General features: G+C 37.0%; 1 pseudogene; it reads right to left on the bottom strand.

Moving 5' to 3' along the window:
• Positions 1 to 220: 220 nt before the first annotated feature.
• Positions 221 to 17,877, bottom strand: part of LOC107746505 (sarcoplasmic/endoplasmic reticulum calcium ATPase 2-like) — a 25,952-nt pseudogene continuing 8,295 nt past the window's right edge.

Here is a 17,877-nt window from a genome sequence, read left to right as displayed (position 1 = left end):
AATACTACAAAATTCAAAATGTATTCTTTTTCAAGAAATAGGAAATAAATAGAATCTAAATGACACAAATAGAAAGAACAGGGTTTTCACTATATTATAAAGCTCCTTTTTGTGGAATGGTTTTCAATGAAGAAACAAACAATAAAACTGATTACGAACATGAACCTGTCCCTTTTTCCCCTGGAACTTGACACCGTAAGGAATTAAACTTAATAGCTCCCTGTTTTTTTCTGTTCTTAACAACAATTAATTGTCAACCAATCCTGGAACTCAAAACATTCTTTTTTGGGCTCTGATCAAGTACAGATGCTATTGCCAAAAGTTTTCAGCGTCCATCTGACGAGCAGAATATAATGATTGGACACCTGATAATGATGTTTGGTCTTAAGAAAAATTTAATTGCCCCTAGTCAGACGAGGGTCCTTTTAAAAGAGAAAAGGCAGGCAAAACAACTTCCCTCACCATACAGGCACAGCAATACAACTAAAACAGTCACATTGAAAATATTTCAGAAAATCCCATCTTCATTTCGAAAGTAATGATTCAACACGAGCGCGAGGGTCTCAAAAAAGGGAATGAGAGATGTGACAGCGCATGCGGCGTGACTTGTATGACCAGCTCTAATGAAGCACAGTATCGCTGGCATACCCGAATAAATTATCATAAGCCACAGGGTTGAAGAATGTAAATAGTATTTCATCATTTAAAATGTGAAGCATTGCCGAGTAGTAGGCATATAAGAGAGTGACAGTTTTCACAATTACAAGGAAGCGTTCCAGGTAAGACGCTGGAATGTTTTGCTTTTTGTACTGTCACATGACATGGACTGTGGGAATTTGAGGAAATTAAAATGAACGGTATGACAAAATAGAGATGACTGATATTGTGACTCGATTAAAAAAAAAAACTATTGTTTTGGGTACCAAACAAAAAATTTAATAGAAAACAGCAGAAAACAAGAATATTGAATGCTGCTAAAAAAGATGAGTGTTTATCCCAAGCACTAAGTGAAGTGACGTCAAACAAATGGAACGAATGGAACTTGGTATTATGCCCTTTTTTTTTTTTTTTTTTTTTTAAACTCTCTTCTTGGTGAATTTACTTTTTGAACATGCTTTGACTTAAAAACAACATCCTTAAACATTTCATCAAAATATTTTAGGCCCCAACAAAATTTGTCTTAATAACAAAGAAGACATGTACATGAAAAAAGAATGAAATTAGGGATATGTGACAGTATGCGATTAAAATATTCCATGAAAAATGAGTCTTTGACAGACAATTGCAACGCTTTTGGGGGTGTTACGGCGACGTTGCCTAAAAGGGAAGCGTGTCATTTCTGTGCCAATAGCAGTACCAAGCGGTTCCACTGTCTTTTATAGGTCAGTTAAAATGATAGTCCCACTAAATTCATGCCAACGGTTGAGCCAATGTTGTTATGTCTCACGTGGTCAGGCTCCTTAAACAAATATAAGGCATTTGGTGTCGCTAGTAATACAGAAATTACACACGTAGCCTTTAAAAAGCAACTAATTTTATAAAACTAAAATAAAAATTTCAGGCTAAATTGAATACAGATATATGTGTATTTTCAACTTATTTTGAAAAAAATAAATAATACAAAAAAATAAAAAAAAACCTAAAGAACAATGCAATACCAGTGACACATAGTTAAGCTGAAGAAGATGGTCATGAGCACAAAATTTGTCATTTTATAATTATCTGTCCCTAGCATTCCTTTATCTGTGATTGTCCTGGTCCTGCTCTACATTTCATTCATACTGCTCTGTTTTTCACACAGAGCACCAAATTCGTTCTACACTGGATCTGTACACTGCTTCTGTACGTCAGCCACGTTTCTGTCCGCCTCTCTCTTTGACTCAGACATATTCACACACGCACTCTCACACACATATTCCTCCTTTCTAATCCCAGAAGATATTGGTAATGTCTGAGTCCAGGCTAAAGATCCAGACCAGCAATGGGCCAGAGATGAGCACAAATGACCAGGACACACCCTTAAATGCCCGTCGCAGCTTGCCAATCACCCCTCTGGCTGCATATTCGTCCTCTTCCAGCTGCAGATCGCTGCCAGGCTCAATGTAGTTTCTGGCCAAGAACTTCAGGGCTTCATCCATCAAAATAACAGGCAGAGACATCTTGAGAACAGTCACCCACTGGGGCCAAGATAACGGCCGGATCTGAAATATGACCTACAGAGAAAAACAGACACAGCTATAACTTACTGGAATAGTTCACTTAAAAATGAAAGTTCTGTCATCATTTACTCACACTCAGATCATTCCAAACCCTCTGACTGACCTTCTTCCACAGAACATAAAGCAATTAAATGTGCCAGTAAGTTTTTTTCTGTGCAATTAAAAACTACTTAAGCAAAACAATAGCTTTGTGTAAGTCACCAATTCCCGATTCGCTCTGTTCCTCACATAAAGTTACCACATGGTCTCTGAGGACTTATAATATAGTCCACAATTTGTATAAACCAATATTTTTTTTTTACTTCTAAGCTTGTCCTCGTTCACATTTTAGAGCGACCAGGATATTCTTTAAAAGATCCCCAAAAAAACACCTTGTGTTCCACCAAAGAAAGGAAGTCTTAAAGGTTTTTGGAATGACACACTATAGACGGTTAAACGGGCGCACACTTATCAAAAATAATCTACTCTAGAGGGACTACTTAGCTGCTGTTATTGATTCTATTTGGAAGTCTACCAGAAGTTAAGTTAGGGCCACAAAAGCGTGCATGCGCAGTAACGTCTGTTTATGTTATTGCCGTTGAAACCGTCCATAGTTTAAAAATTTGGGGTCAGTATGATTTTTTAAAAGTTTTCTTTTATTTTTGTCTTTATTGTGACAGGATAGTATTTAGACAGGAAGCGAAGTGGGAGGGGGGGATCGGGAAAGGTCCGCAAGCTGGGACTCGAACTTAGGACATGCGAAGCGCAATGGCCCTATATGTCTGTGAGCTGCCCTCAAGGCTATTGGCGCCAACAGTATGATTTTTTTTTTTAAAGAAATTAATCATTTTGTTCAGCATTAATCTAATCGTATGCATTAAATTAATCTAAAGTAACAGTAAAGTAAAAACTATTTCAAATAAATGCTTCTCTTTTGAACTCTGTATTCATTAAATAATCCTGAACACCAAATCAGTATATTAGAATGATTTCTGAAGGACCATGTAACACTGAAGACCAGAGTAATGGCTGCTGAAAAAGAGTTATTTTACATTTTTAAAAATGTTTACATTTTAGTTATTTTAAATTGTAATAGTATAGTATTTCACACAGGGGCGTGTCTAGAACATTTTAAATGGGGGTGGGTGGGGGCACTGCTTTAAAAGAGGGTGGCCGCAAAATTACCAAAATGAGCATAATGAGAGAAAAAAAAAACACTGTAGAATCTATGGTACATTATTAAGAAGTGCTAAGTGTTATCTTAGGGAGCTATTTCTACCTCATCTAACCCTTAAATTTCATTTTATCACTGTAACCTAATGTATAGGTTAATTAGGTTAATATTTTTGGGTTGAATAAAATCAAATAAATTAAATGTTACCATGAGAAATTGTACATATTCAGTGAAAAAAAACACTCAAAGGGACTTAAAGGCTTTACTCAAATAAAAACACTTTCATCATCCTCATGACAGTACACATGCTGGTTTTGTCTTATATCTAAAGGCTACAACACACAACACCAGTTTTTGTTCCGTGCTGAGTTATACAGTCGAATCCTCTCATTATAACATACAGAGTGTATACACGATGTAAATAATATTTAGAATAAATAGATTAATTGGTCATAACAGAACTTTGAGAACAAAGAGTGACAGCTTTTTAGTGATTATAAAGGGTGCGCTCTTTGCGAGCTTTTTAGGCTAAAATCCATTCAAAATGTAGAACTTTTGTTTTTCGGCCACACACTTTGAAAAGTTTTGGGAATGACATCCGCATATTTATGCAGAATTCACTCTCGAAATAGCAGTGATTGACATAGTGATAATGGATGGGACAAAATTAAACCGGGCCTGGTTTATACGCTTTTATTGTAGAACTATATACAAAAACAACAAATGCACTAAATAAAATAATTTAATAAATGCATATTTACAATACGCACTTAACTCAAATAAGTATTAAATGCGCTCTTTGCGAGCTTTTTAGGCTAAAATCCATTCAAAATGTAGAACTTTTGTTTTTCGGCCACACACTTTGAAAAGTTTCGGGAATGACATCCGCATATTTATGCAGAATTCACTCTCGAAATAGCAGTGATTGACATAGTGATAATGGATGGGACAAAATTAAACCGGGCCTTGTTTATACGCTTTTATTGTAGAACTATATACAAAAACAACAAATGCACTAAATAAAATTATTTAATAAACGCATATTTACAATACGCACTTAACTCAAATAAGTATTAAATAATAAAATAACTAGAGAAGGCTGACTATAATCAGCTTGCTTTCATTTAGTGGGATAAGCCTAGTCTTTAATTAAAAAAGCTCTTCTGGTCTTCAATGATGCAAGGACAAAGTTTGAGCGTGCAGCCGTGCACAAACACTATCTGAGCGAGAGCAGAGCCAATTCATAAGAGAACACTGTCTATTTAAAAGCGCACGTCCAGTTTTGTGTGAGAACGAAAGGAAATTCGCTTGCGAGTGACATTTGTCATTAAGATAACTCTATAGAAATCGCCTAAAATTAAGTATAGAAGAAAGCCGCCTTTGGCAGCTGCCTAGCATAAAAACAAGCAAATCGCAAGACATCTGGTAAGGGGGGGCACCAGATTTCAGTGGGGGCCGGTGCCACCCCTGGCCACCATGTAGACATGCCCCTGATTTCACAATATTACTGTTTTTACTGTATTTTTGATCAAATAAACGCAGCAAACAAGCAAATCGCAAGACATCTGGTAAGGGGGGGCACCAGATTTCAGTGGGGGCCGGTGCCACCCCTGGCCACCATGTAGACATGCCCCTGATTTCACAATATTACTGTTTTTACTGTATTTTTGATCAAATAAACGCAGCCTTGGTGAGTATAAAGCTTTTGAACAGCACTATAAATAATGACAAAATTGTCATTTTTCATTCTTAAAGATGACAATTTCCTTAGCATCACAATTCTATTGATAAAATCACAAATATTCCATAAGTTATGAGGGGGTTTTGATTCCCTGTATTACCCTCAGTCATTTCCTTAGTTTTTTCAGGAAGCCTTTCATCATCAGTGATGAAATGAATAGCAAATCCATCATTTCCTAGATTTATTAGGCAACCACTTTAATTGCGGTTTAAGACAGACAGGCATGCACAAGTCCAACCTATTAAACACACACATTCCTCACATTCCTCATTATGCTCAAGCATTTGTCTGAGATTGTCCTGCATCATCTCTCCAAATTCTCGGGCACACAGATGCATACTTACAGGAAGAGGGTCCACATATAAGATGAGGAAGTGTAGGGCCATGGAGAGACAGATGGCTCCCACCAGCCAGGGGTTTGACCACGGTGGCATTTTGAGTAGAGACTGATTTTCTGACAAACTGAAACATATATACACAAAGACAATAAGAGCAGTTCACTGTTCAGACAATGTATCACGGTTTCCACAAAAATAATAAGCAGCACTGTATTCACTATTGCTAATAATACAAAATGTTTCTTGAGCAGTAAATCAGCCTATTAGAATGATTTCAGAAGGATCATGTGACACTGAAGACTGGAGTAATGATGCTAAAAATGCAGCTTTGCCATCACAGGAATGAATTAGATTTTAAAATATATTAAAATAGAGAGCTACTTTAAATTGTAATAGTATTTCACAATATTACTTATTGTATTTTTGATTAAATAAATGCAGTGTTGGTGAGCATAAGAGACTTCTTTTAAAACCATTAAAAAAATCTGAAATACCACATTTTGAACAATAGAGTATGTATTAGATATACAACACACTGATGTACAATATAATGTATACAAATAATAACAAACACTGTAGTGCAAGTGTTTTTTTTTTTATTTCTTTTCTTTTTTTGTAACTTTGACATGAAAATACCAAGTCAAAACTATATATATATATATATATATATTGTATACAAATAATAACAAACATATTTTTTTTGACAGGAAAATACAAAGTCAAAATTGTATATATGTGCCATGTGTGCTATTCTCCACATTCAGCAGTGATTTTCTGTCATTACGGGATTTAAAAAAAAATCACATACCTGTTGAGGGCATTGCACATCTCTATAGTGACCAGCACAGACAGCGCCATAGTCATGGGGTATGGAGACTCGAACACTGAGCACTGCACTCCTGCAAACTCAGCATGACCTTCACTGCACTGCAGATAGTGAGACTATAGAAGAAACAACAGAGAAAAATGATATTTTAACACAGGGTCAACAAAAATTTAAACCTTCTGGTTTAAGACAAAACAAGACTCAAAACTGTACTCTTTGAAATGGCAGTAAATGATTTTGTTTTTGTTTTTATTACCAGCTGGTAGAAAGTTAGCTTTGGTCCATCATGAGCTGCCATGAACCACCAGGCAGCAGCTCCAACTGTTGCTGCCCCTACATAACCTACAAAACAGAGAGAGAAAGTGAAAGAAATGCAACTTATCAAATCAACATTTTCAGAGTGAGTCCACTTGCTCTTTAAATTTAATTTGTGCTCTGAATGAAAGCGTACGAAAGTTCAGCTTGTTGACTGCTCTCTTGTGTTTACTAGGGCTGGGTTGCCATACTGATTAATTGATTATAATCTATCTTCATTGTAATGAACCAACATCGATTCTGAAAATCCAAGATCAATCTTTTAGTCTATGCTGTTTTCTGCTGACGCATGAACAAAAATTTCACTATTACTTACTTGAAGACCGCATCTCCCATCCAAAAATGGAAATAAGCTTTGTGTTTTATTACTTTTGACATGAAACAAAGTCTCACATTCTGTCACTATATTAAATATTCATTATATTCTTACTTAACCTGTTAGTGATGTCTCATTTATTGTATGTTTGAATAAATCATACATTAAAATGAAAACAACTTTTTATGACAGTTTATATTTCAAATACTTTTTGAATTTATACTAAATTGGAGGGAAATTTTTTTTTAGCTTTTCATTGGTCTTTTTGTTGAATTTTTTTTAATATGCTAGTACATTAATAAGGGATTTAATTTTGAACAAAATAGCCGTGAAAGATGACAAACATCGGTGTGATCGCTGATCATGTTTGGATTAGAATGGACCAGATAGCTCAGACCAAATCTTATCACTGCTGCACACCTCAAACAAAGCTGTTTGTTAGACACCTGAGGATAAAATGGATCTGTTTCACATTTATAACATATTTAAATTTTAAGAAAAACCATTCACTTTAGCGGATACCCAAATATTATGGCTAAGAAGAGTTTTTTTTCTGCATAATTAAGTGAAATGAAAAAATAATGACTACACTTGTGTATTATAGAATCTGATCTAACCTGATCAATAACATTGTTCTATATACAATAATGAAAGGTTTTGATCACAAGGAGTGATGTGTGTAAATGACTCACAGCCAATGATGAGGTATCTGCAAAAGAGCCAACCCGAAATGAGTGGTTCTCTAGGTGAGCGTGGGGGTCTGGACATGATGTCCAGGTCTGGGGGGTTGAAGCCAAGAGCAGTAGCTGGGAAACCATCCGTCACTAGATTGACCCACAGCAACTGGACTGGGATCAGAGCCTCAGGCATTCCCAAAGCAGCGGTGAGGAAAATACTGAGACAGAGAGAAACATGCAATGCTTAAAATGCTATTTTTGCAGGCGAATTCCAGTAATTCCAATGGGAATCTATGTAATTGGGAAGGGGGCATGGTGATGGTGAAAAAAATATGAGATGGGAGGAAAAATGAAACTTCTTTGAAACTTTGTGTTCTCTCGGAAAAGTATTGAAATCCCCCGAGAAACTTTCAAATTTTCACTATCGCTTTTAGGGGCTTCGCAGGAATTTCATGTGAAGGTGAACGTTTTCTTTTACACATATTTTGGAGGCGTTTCATGGCCTTCTAGATATGTTTTTTTGAAAAGATGCCACACAGTGTCATGTCATATTATGCTAGTGAAAGTGAAAGTGACATGACATTCGGAATTTGTGCCCTGCATTTAACCCATCCAAGTGCACACACACACACACACACCCAGAGCAGTTGCAGTGTCCACAGAAATTTTGCATGCTCAAAGTGTAGCGTGACCATGGCTTTACAGTGATTTTTGTCTGTACTTACCAGACTACCTCTCCAATGTTAGAAGAAATGAGGTAACGGATGACAGCGGTGAGGAAAATACTGAGACAGAGAGAAACATGCAATGCTTAAAATGCTATTTTTGCAGGCGAATTCCAGTAATTCCAATGGGAATCTATGTAATTGGGAAGGGGGCATGGTGATGGTGAAAAAAATATGAGATGGGAGGAAAAATGAAACTTCTTTGAAACTTTGTGTTCTCTCGGAAAAGTATTGAAATCCCCCGAGAAACTTTCAAATTTTCACTATCGCTTTTAGGGGCTTCGCAGGAATTTCATGTGAAGGTGAACGTTTTCTTTTACACATATTTTGGAGGCGTTTCATGGCCTTCTAGATATGTTTTTTTGAAAAGATGCCACACAGTGTCATGTCATATTATGCTAGTGAAAGTGAAAGTGACATGACATTCGGAATTTGTGCCCTGCATTTAACCCATCCAAGTGCACACACACACCCAGAGCAGTTGCAGTGTCCACAGAAATTTTGCATGCTCAAAGTGTAGTGTGACCATGGCTTTACAGTGATTTTTGTCTGTACTTACCAGACTACCTCTCCAATGTTAGAAGAAATGAGGTAACGGATGAACTGTTTCATGTTGTTGTAAATGGCTCGGCCCTCCTCTACTGCAGCTACGATGGTTGAAAAGTTATCGTCTGCCAAAATCATCTCTGAAGCAGATTTAGCCACAGCCGTGCCTGAGCCCATAGCAATGCCAATCTCGGCCTTCTTCAAAGCAGGGGCATCATTCACACCATCACCCGTCTGGACAGAAAGCAAGTGTGAGTTTTCATTAAATCAAGTTTTTTGCACTTTTGCATTCTCATGGGTCTAGTAACACTTACCATCGCTGTGATATCACTGAGGCTTTGCAAATATTCTACAATGCGGCTCTTGTGCGTTGGCTCGACACGGGCGAAACAGCGGGTGGTGCGGCAGGCCTGTCGCTGCAGGTGGGGAGGCAGCTCATCAAACTCCCGTCCTGTGAGGCCACTGCCAAACGGCCCACCTTCAGCCTCCTCTTCCTCCTGCTCAGTGATGATGCCCACTCGACGACAGATAGACAGGGCAGTGCTCTTATTGTCACCTACACAAACCAACATAGGAAGAAGACCTTAGATTGAAATGTACATGCATATTAGTTTGTGTTTACCGTGCCTAGGCACTATTAGATAACAGTCACTGAGGTTGCGCTTTTTGATTTAAAATGAAAATTCTGTCATCATTTACTCACCCTCATGCCATTGCAAACCCATATGACTTTGGTTAATCTTCAAAACAAGAAATTTTTTATGAAACCTGAGAGGTTCAAATATTTCAATACATTGAAAGTCCAGGTAATCAAAACTCAGAACAGAAGATCCAAAATGGTCATAATTAACCACAGTCATATGGGCTTGGAACAACACGAGGTTAGGTAAATGATGACAGAATTTTCATTTTTGGGTGAACTATCCCTTTAAAATCACCTCTATGTGCGAGTTTAACCCACCTGTGATCATAATGACCCGTATACCAGCCTGTCTGCACATACGCACTGCACTCAGCACTTCCTTCCTGGGTGGATCTAACATTCCCACACAACCTATGAATGTCACATCCGACTGAGAGAAGTACAAAAAAAAAAGTGTGAAAGTTACAGCGTTCAAAAATAGATTTTTAATTACTTTCAATTTAATTTCAAATGAATTTGTCCTAAACATATTCTCATGATTTCAAATAATTTATCCCAACTAACTTGCACACCTCATATTCTGTGAAGGCTGCAGAGTTCTCTAAGTTCAGGGTTCGAGTGTCAGGGGGTGAATCCCTGGTTGCCATGGCGAGACAGCGTAGTGTGTCACGTCCCGAGCCCCACTCTCTTACTGTGCTTAAGAGCTGCTCCCTTAGGTCAGAGGTCAGAGGCACTCGTGTACCACCTCCGACCCGTATCCATCGGCAACGCTCCAGCACACTCTCTGGCGCCCCCTGTGGAGTCGGGATTAAGAGATAAAATACATGCAGAATTGCGAGGAAGGTGAGGATAAAGTTCAAGAATCGAGAACCAATTAATATTCAGACGGAAATTAAATAAATAAATATCAAGAGATAAAATGCATGTAGAATTGTAGATGGTTGGACAATGATACATTTCACGAATCAAGAACCAATTAATACTGAGATTTTAAAAATAAATCAAAAGTGACAGTAAAGGCATTTTTAATGTGACAAAAGATTACTATTTCAAATGCTGTTCTTTTACACTTTCTATTCATCAAATAATCCTGAAAAAGACATTTTCACAAACATATTAAGCAGCAGAACTGTTGTCAACATTGATAAAATCAGATAAAATCAGCATGAGAATGCTTTCTGAAGGATCATGCGACACTGAAGACTGGAATAGTGACAAATAGTGGAACAAAAAAACATTTCAGTGATCCTCAGACAAAAATGCAAAATGAAAAGTGAAATGGAAAAAGAGAAAGCTTCAAAGAAAGATGAAAACCAGACCTTGACAAACATCTTGGCACCTGAAGCAGAGCGAGTGAGTTTGTTTGGAGAGCAGAAAACAGACATGGACTTCCTGTCTCGAGAAAACTCCAGAGTCAGCTCTTTCCTCATTAACTGCTTTATGACCTGAGAGAATAATGTTTTACAAACATTAAAAAAGCAACTCTGTAAAAAAATATCTATCACACAAAAATGTGTATTCATCTACTCTTGACAGATAAATTTATAATCATCATACAGATTCTATAAACAATATAGAATTAGAAAATTATGTTTATGATAGTTTTACATGTAATATACCATATCATACTGCGGTCACTGAGTGGAGATTCTATGCGGGCCAACATATAATTATATGAGCACTCACTGAACAGCAGGCAGTGGCTCTTTCAGCAGGTGAGAGGCCTCTCAGGTCTGTGTCAAACACGTTCATCTTCTCCACCAGACAACAGAGAGCTGTCTCAGTTGCTTCTCCCACTTTCTCATACACACCTTTACTCTGTGATTTTCGGAGAGGAAATACAGAGAAAATGAGTTCTCTACAGCTTCATGATGACAGAGAGAGTATGTAGATGTGCACACGCACCTCATTGTAATCCAGCGAAGAGTCATTACACAGGGCACAGATAGAGGCCATTTCCACCAGCCCTTCATACTGACTGCAGTGTATCGGTACACCGTCCTTATACCTGAAACAGAGACAAAAAAAGGATAGGAGGGATTGGAGGATGACTGCAAATAGAGAATTGAGGACTGAAAATAGAGAAAATAATGGTAAGTGAGGAAAAAGGGATCGATTAGGAAAAGAGAGCAAGTCTTGTGAAAGACATCACATAAATGTTTAAGCAAACCACAGGTTAGTTCAGAAGAGAAGTGTGTGTGTGTGTGTGTTGTTAGATGTGAAATAAACTCACACTTCTCCTTCAGGGGCATAAGTAGATCCAGTTACTGTAAATTCATTCAGTAAACACCTCTCACCTGCGACGATGTCCACAATAAACATCTGCACCCAGACAAACACACATGCACAGCCATGCATGCACAACACACACATACATACATGATTAGTACGTTTGATCTGTGGTTTTCCAGCATTATTCCATGTTATTAATTTTCTAGCTTCCACAGAATAATAAAATCCCACAATGCATCTGTTAGAATTATTATACACTATTAGATATTATTATTATTACTACTACATAATTTAGAATTTCTTAAGTATTAGAGTAAAACTGTTGCACTGGACACAAGTCTCTCTCACCCTGCAGACAGACATCTGGTTGGTGGTAAGAGTGCCTGTTTTGTCAGAGCAGATGACGGAGGTACAGCCAAGTGTCTCTACAGATGGGAGGGAACGGACTATAGCATTTTTGCGGGCCATGCGGCGTGTGCCAAGCGCCAGGCATGTGGTGATGACAGCAGGAAGACCTGTGAGAAAGAACAAAGACATCAGTGAGTAAGTTATGGGAAAAGGGAGAGGAGTGGAGCACAGTAAAATGTACTATTTTACAATGAGATATTAAACAACATTTCTCTAAATCCTTTCATTTTTTATGAAAATCAAATTTAAATGCTGTATTCTTATGTATAGAAAATTACATTTTCGGGAAGCTTTATAACACAGTGGGTTTCTATTGTGCACTTTTTTCTAATTTACTATGAAATATTTCAATATAGGCTAAGTTATTTTAACAGCAAAGGTTAATATAAATGTTTTTTTAGGAAAAAGGGATCGATTAGGAAAAGAGAGCAAGTCTTGTGAAAGACATCACATAAATGTTTAAGCAAACCACAGGTTAGTTCAGAAGAGAAGTGTGTGTGTGTGTGTGTTGTTAGATGTGAAATAAACTCACACTTCTCCTTCAGGGGCATAAGTAGATCCAGTTACTGTAAATTCGTTCAGTAAACACCTCTCACCTGCGACGATGTCCACAATAAACATCTGCACCCAGACAAACACACATGCACAGCCATGCATGCACAACACACACATACATACATGATTAGTACGTTTGATCTGTGGTTTTCCAGCATTATTCCATGTTATTAATTTTCTAGCTTCCACAGAATAATAAAATCCCACAATGCATCTGTTAGAATTATTATACACTATTAGATATTATTATTATTACTACTACATAATTTAGAATTTCTTAAGTATTAGAGTAAAACTGTTGCACTGGACACAAGTCTCTCTCACCCTGCAGACAGACATCTGGTTGGTGGTAAGAGTGCCTGTTTTGTCAGAGCAGATGACGGAGGTACAGCCAAGTGTCTCTACAGATGGGAGGGAACGGACTATAGCATTTTTGCGGGCCATGCGGCGTGTGCCAAGCGCCAGGCATGTGGTGATGACAGCAGGAAGACCTGTGAGAAAGAACAAAGACATCAGCGAGTAAGTTACGAGAAAAGGGAGAGGAGTGAAGCACAGTAAAATGTACTATTTTACAATGAGATATTAAACAATATTTCTCTAAATCTGAATTTTTTATGAAAATCAACCCGTGCAGATTTAAATGCTGTATTTTTTATGCACATGAATTTAAAATATATTGCCATTTCAAAAAGCTTTATAACACAGTGGGTTTCTATTGTGCACTTTTTTCTAATGTTTCAATACATTCAAGTTATTTTATCAGCAAACCTGGACATACATTTTTTTTGGCTTTGATGAAAACAGCACTCGAGCTGCAAGTAAAACCTGATGTTTGTGTTCGCAAGAATGAAAGATGATACAAGAGAGTTCACATGATCATGTCACAACTTTGATTAATGGATCCTTTTCACAGATATGATGTGTTTCCACAGTTATTCCACAGAAAAATAGTTAATGATGTACCTGGGTTATTATAGTTAAAAACTAAAACCATTAAAATATATATATTGTTACTTGAAAAAAAAAAAAAAACATTAACTGAAATAAAAGAAATATATTAATAAAAAAACTTAACTTATTTTACGCCAGCTAGTCAACAATGCAACATTTCCCCTTTTCATTTAGTTTAACTTGATGTACTGAAGTAACTAAAAACTAAAATAAAATTTATAAAAACAATAGACATTTAAAAAAAAAAAAAAGACAAAACACACAACAAAATTAAAATTTAAATAAATGACCAACTTAATCAAAAAATTTTTTTCCTCTTTTGTAAAGTCATAAAAATGTTGTTGTTGTTGTTTTTTACTTTTGCTATTGGAGTAAATGGGAACACAAAAATTATATTTGTTACAGTTTCCATTCACCACTATAGAAGTATACCAAACTATGACAACTTCCAATTCTGAGAACCCGGGAGTGTCCATAACCATCAAAAAAATGCTTAATCTTTTTCTTCACTTTGTCTTAACTTTACATTTTTCCTTATGTTTTACATTTTTCAAAATCCTAAAATATTCTGTTCATTTCCAGGTTAAAATTTTTTATTTCAGATTGTCAATGAGTTTTCAGACTTCTGGACCCCACCATATAGTTGGATGGCAAGTGTTCCTAAGAAAAGGATATTTTGATAATTTTTTTTTCTCTGGCAGAGAGAAAGAAATAGGTTAAGATTTCCGCACCCTCAGGGATGGCGGCTACAGCCAGAGCCACGGCGATCTTAAAATAGTACACAGCTCCACGCAGCCAGCTGCCTCCGTGCACTGGGTCACTGAAGTGACCGATGTTAATACCCCAAACCGCCACACAGATCACTGTGATCACCTTCAGACAGAGAAAGAGAGAGAGTGAATGGCTCACATTCAAACAGCTACTTCCGACTCAACCTCTTGAGCTTGATAATGCTGACAAATTGCTACAGAATGAATGCAAACTGTTATGTAGCAAATAAGGGGAATCGGTCAATGAAATACTGCTGTAAAAACACTTTCATTTTGAAGGTAAATGTATTTTTACATTTGTATTAGTGTGTGTGTGTGAGTGTGTGTGGTTGGGGGGGGGGTCAGTGGAGTCTTTGAGGCTGGTACTCTCTGGTCATTATCCATCTGAGAGCTCAAAGCCTGTGTGATGTGATGACTCAGTCTATAGCCATGTGGGAGCAAACAATATGAGTGATGTTTTATTCAACACACAGACTCGACTGCCAGACATAATCCACTACAGTACACAAACAATAATACACATCCGCATCTGGCCGCGTTTAATTCAATACCTAATCACCACAGGCAACAAAAACAAAACTCGAAATTCATAAAGAATAGCTGCAGATGGACATATAACTAACTTGATCACTCCAGATAATCTTACAGAAAAGAGCATGTTTTTCTTATCCTGGTTGACGGCACGGGGGTCAGGCACTGGGTCTGTGTGTTTTAGGATGGATACAGACTCCCCCGTCAGGATGGACTGGTCCACTCTCAAAGTAGTAGAGCGTATGGAGGTCAGTCGGATGTCTGCTGGGACTTTATCACCAACTGGAGAAAAGCAGGTGTAAAAAAAGAGGGACTCGTGTCATTTTTTATCAGGCATGTTATGCAATAAGAACAACTTATGCAGTAAAGACATCAAAGATGTAAATTATTTACTGTGCTCTGATGTGTTAATTACATTCAAAAGGAACCCTGTAGCATTTCTGCGTTTTAGAGTTTATATTGGGATGTGTTTCTATCACTAAATGTTGGGAATATAGAAAGAAAGGTATTATTTAATTGCTTTAAATAACTAATCTCATTTTGCTACAGTGGGACTAAACTACAATACTGCTGATTAGCACCCCATACTTTACAGTCTATATTTAGAAACCAATGTCAGTCAACATACAGATAGACGCAAAAACAATGTCAACCTTATTTTTATTCATTCGCTTTGGGATTCTAAGAATAGAACTTTGAGTGGAGGGCCAAGAAAATTCCGAGACTGGGTCTTAACCCTTTCTGTCAAATCTGATACTAAAAACCACACACACACACAAATCAAATACAAATACATTATGTATTATCAGAATAATAATTTGAGTGAATGACTGAACTGAAAAGAGTTCACAATGTCACATTATATATTTGCTTATTTGATTAGTGACATAATTTAGTTTATTTTAAACTGTTTAAAATCCTCCCTGTGACTCTACATAGGAGGACAATGGATAGATGGATGGATGAATTAATTAAAATCGTAAAACAATCTGTTTTTTTTTTTTAGTTTAATTTAGATTTTGAATACTCCGATTTTCTCAGCCCTCACTATGCATGTACATGTATGTAAATGAATAAGAGATTTACTTTGAAGTGACCAAATCATAATTGCAAATGCAACTGCAAAGGAGAGTCAAATTAGGTTGATTGCCAATTAGCATCATGCATCGGCTAAAAAGGGGGTCAGACAACTAAGACTTTGATGTGAGTTTTCAAAGCAACAGGAGGCAACTAACAGAGTTCCAAAGATGCCAAGTGCCACAGTTGCAGGTGCATCAGTTACTCAGAATGTGGCACATATTAATGTGTCCAGGGAAATAATCTATAAAAATAACATGCAAATAAATCTGGAAAAACTTCACTGATGCAAAAGGAACTATTGCTGCAAGTCACAGCTCCCCAACAATAATGGTAGGACAATTTACTGCATAACTGGCCTGAAGCCCAAGCACAATTTAAAAAATGTAAACAGTATTTAAAACAAACTTCATAAACCTGAAATTTCTGGCAGTGCTTTCAAAATGGAACTGTTTTATTGATGCACAAAGGATACAGAGGGTTAAAGAGGCTGACATGCTGATCAATGAAAAAGTTAAATGGACTGATGAGTAATTTTTCATAAAGTCTGGAGAAACCCACATATTCTTGCCAAATTTTAATTATGGTGGGGACCTGTAATGTTTTGGGCAGCAGTCTCACGGGAGTCATTACTTCGGATAATCAATGTGCGTGGTATTTGGAAAGAATCAAACTCTGCCAAACATGCATTTAACAATACTTTGCTTAACTGTGGGAACAGCTGGTTATTTTCTTGAGAAACATCCTTAATGCATCTGAGACCGACCGTGCTAGGCAGTTTTTATTGGCTTCTACAAACAATCAGAACATAGCCATCTCTATTCAGCAATGTCCTAAAAATATCTCCAGACATGTCCTTTGAGAGTGGATATCTCTTTTTTTTTGCTTTACAGAAAAAAACTACTACATCCACCATTTTATTTTCTACCAACTCTTACTCCAGCCTCTGAGAAACTAATTAGTTTAACAAAAATTATGAAAGGAAACTGGGACATAAATGACATTCTCTCATTAAATACATTTTATTTTGGCAAATAAAAAAAAAGAGATGTAGACATATAGTTCTCATTCTTACCAGCCACCTCCACAATGTCTCCAGGCACAATGTCCCTGGCTCTGACCCTCTGTATACTCTTCCGGTCCTGTCTGTACACCTTCCCCATTTCAGGCTCATATTGTTTTAGGGCTTCGATGGCATTTTCCGCATTTCGCTCCTACAGAAACATACACGTAGTGAGCTGCAATTCCTAATAAAATTTGGTTTCTAGTATCTTGTAAAATCTAGTATTGCATTACTGTCTAATCCACAGGCTTGAAATATTTTATATTAACTTATTTAAGATGTGTTTAACAATTTACACAGGCTGTACCTGCCACACTCCTACAATGGCATTTGCAATAAGAATGAGGAGGATGACAAATGGCTCTACGAAGGCTGTGATGGTTCCTTCACCTTCCTCAAACCAGGCCAGAGTCTGAAAGAGAGAGAGTATGTAATGCAAAACATGGGCAGTGCGAATTGTCAAAGCGGTGGTAACAATAAGGTAAAAAAAAAAACGCAGCAAAAACTCTGGTTTTTGGGTTTTATTTCTTGTTTAGGTTTTTCTTGTCTTTTTTGTATTTTCTTGTCTTGGTTCCTGCCTTGACATGTGTTTCCCTGACCCTGTCATGTTGTCATGCAGTGGTAAGGTAATTTCGTTGACGAATAATTTGTCAACGACATTTTTTTCACCAACGATAACGAACTAAAACTCTTTTTGAATGACAAAAACTATGACGTAAATCTATTGACATTTTCGTCAACTAATAAAAACGCGACGAAAATGTTGGGGAGGGCCGCTTTGGGAGGAGATT

Source organism: Sinocyclocheilus rhinocerous, unplaced genomic scaffold (genome assembly GCF_001515625.1).
Source record: "Sinocyclocheilus rhinocerous isolate Xijiao unplaced genomic scaffold, SAMN03320098_v1.1 scaffold2026, whole genome shotgun sequence".
Classification (NCBI taxonomy): Eukaryota; Metazoa; Chordata; class Actinopteri; order Cypriniformes; family Cyprinidae; genus Sinocyclocheilus; species Sinocyclocheilus rhinocerous.
The sequence above is the reverse complement of the archived record's forward strand: the minus strand, read 5'-3'. Positions and strand labels throughout refer to the sequence as shown.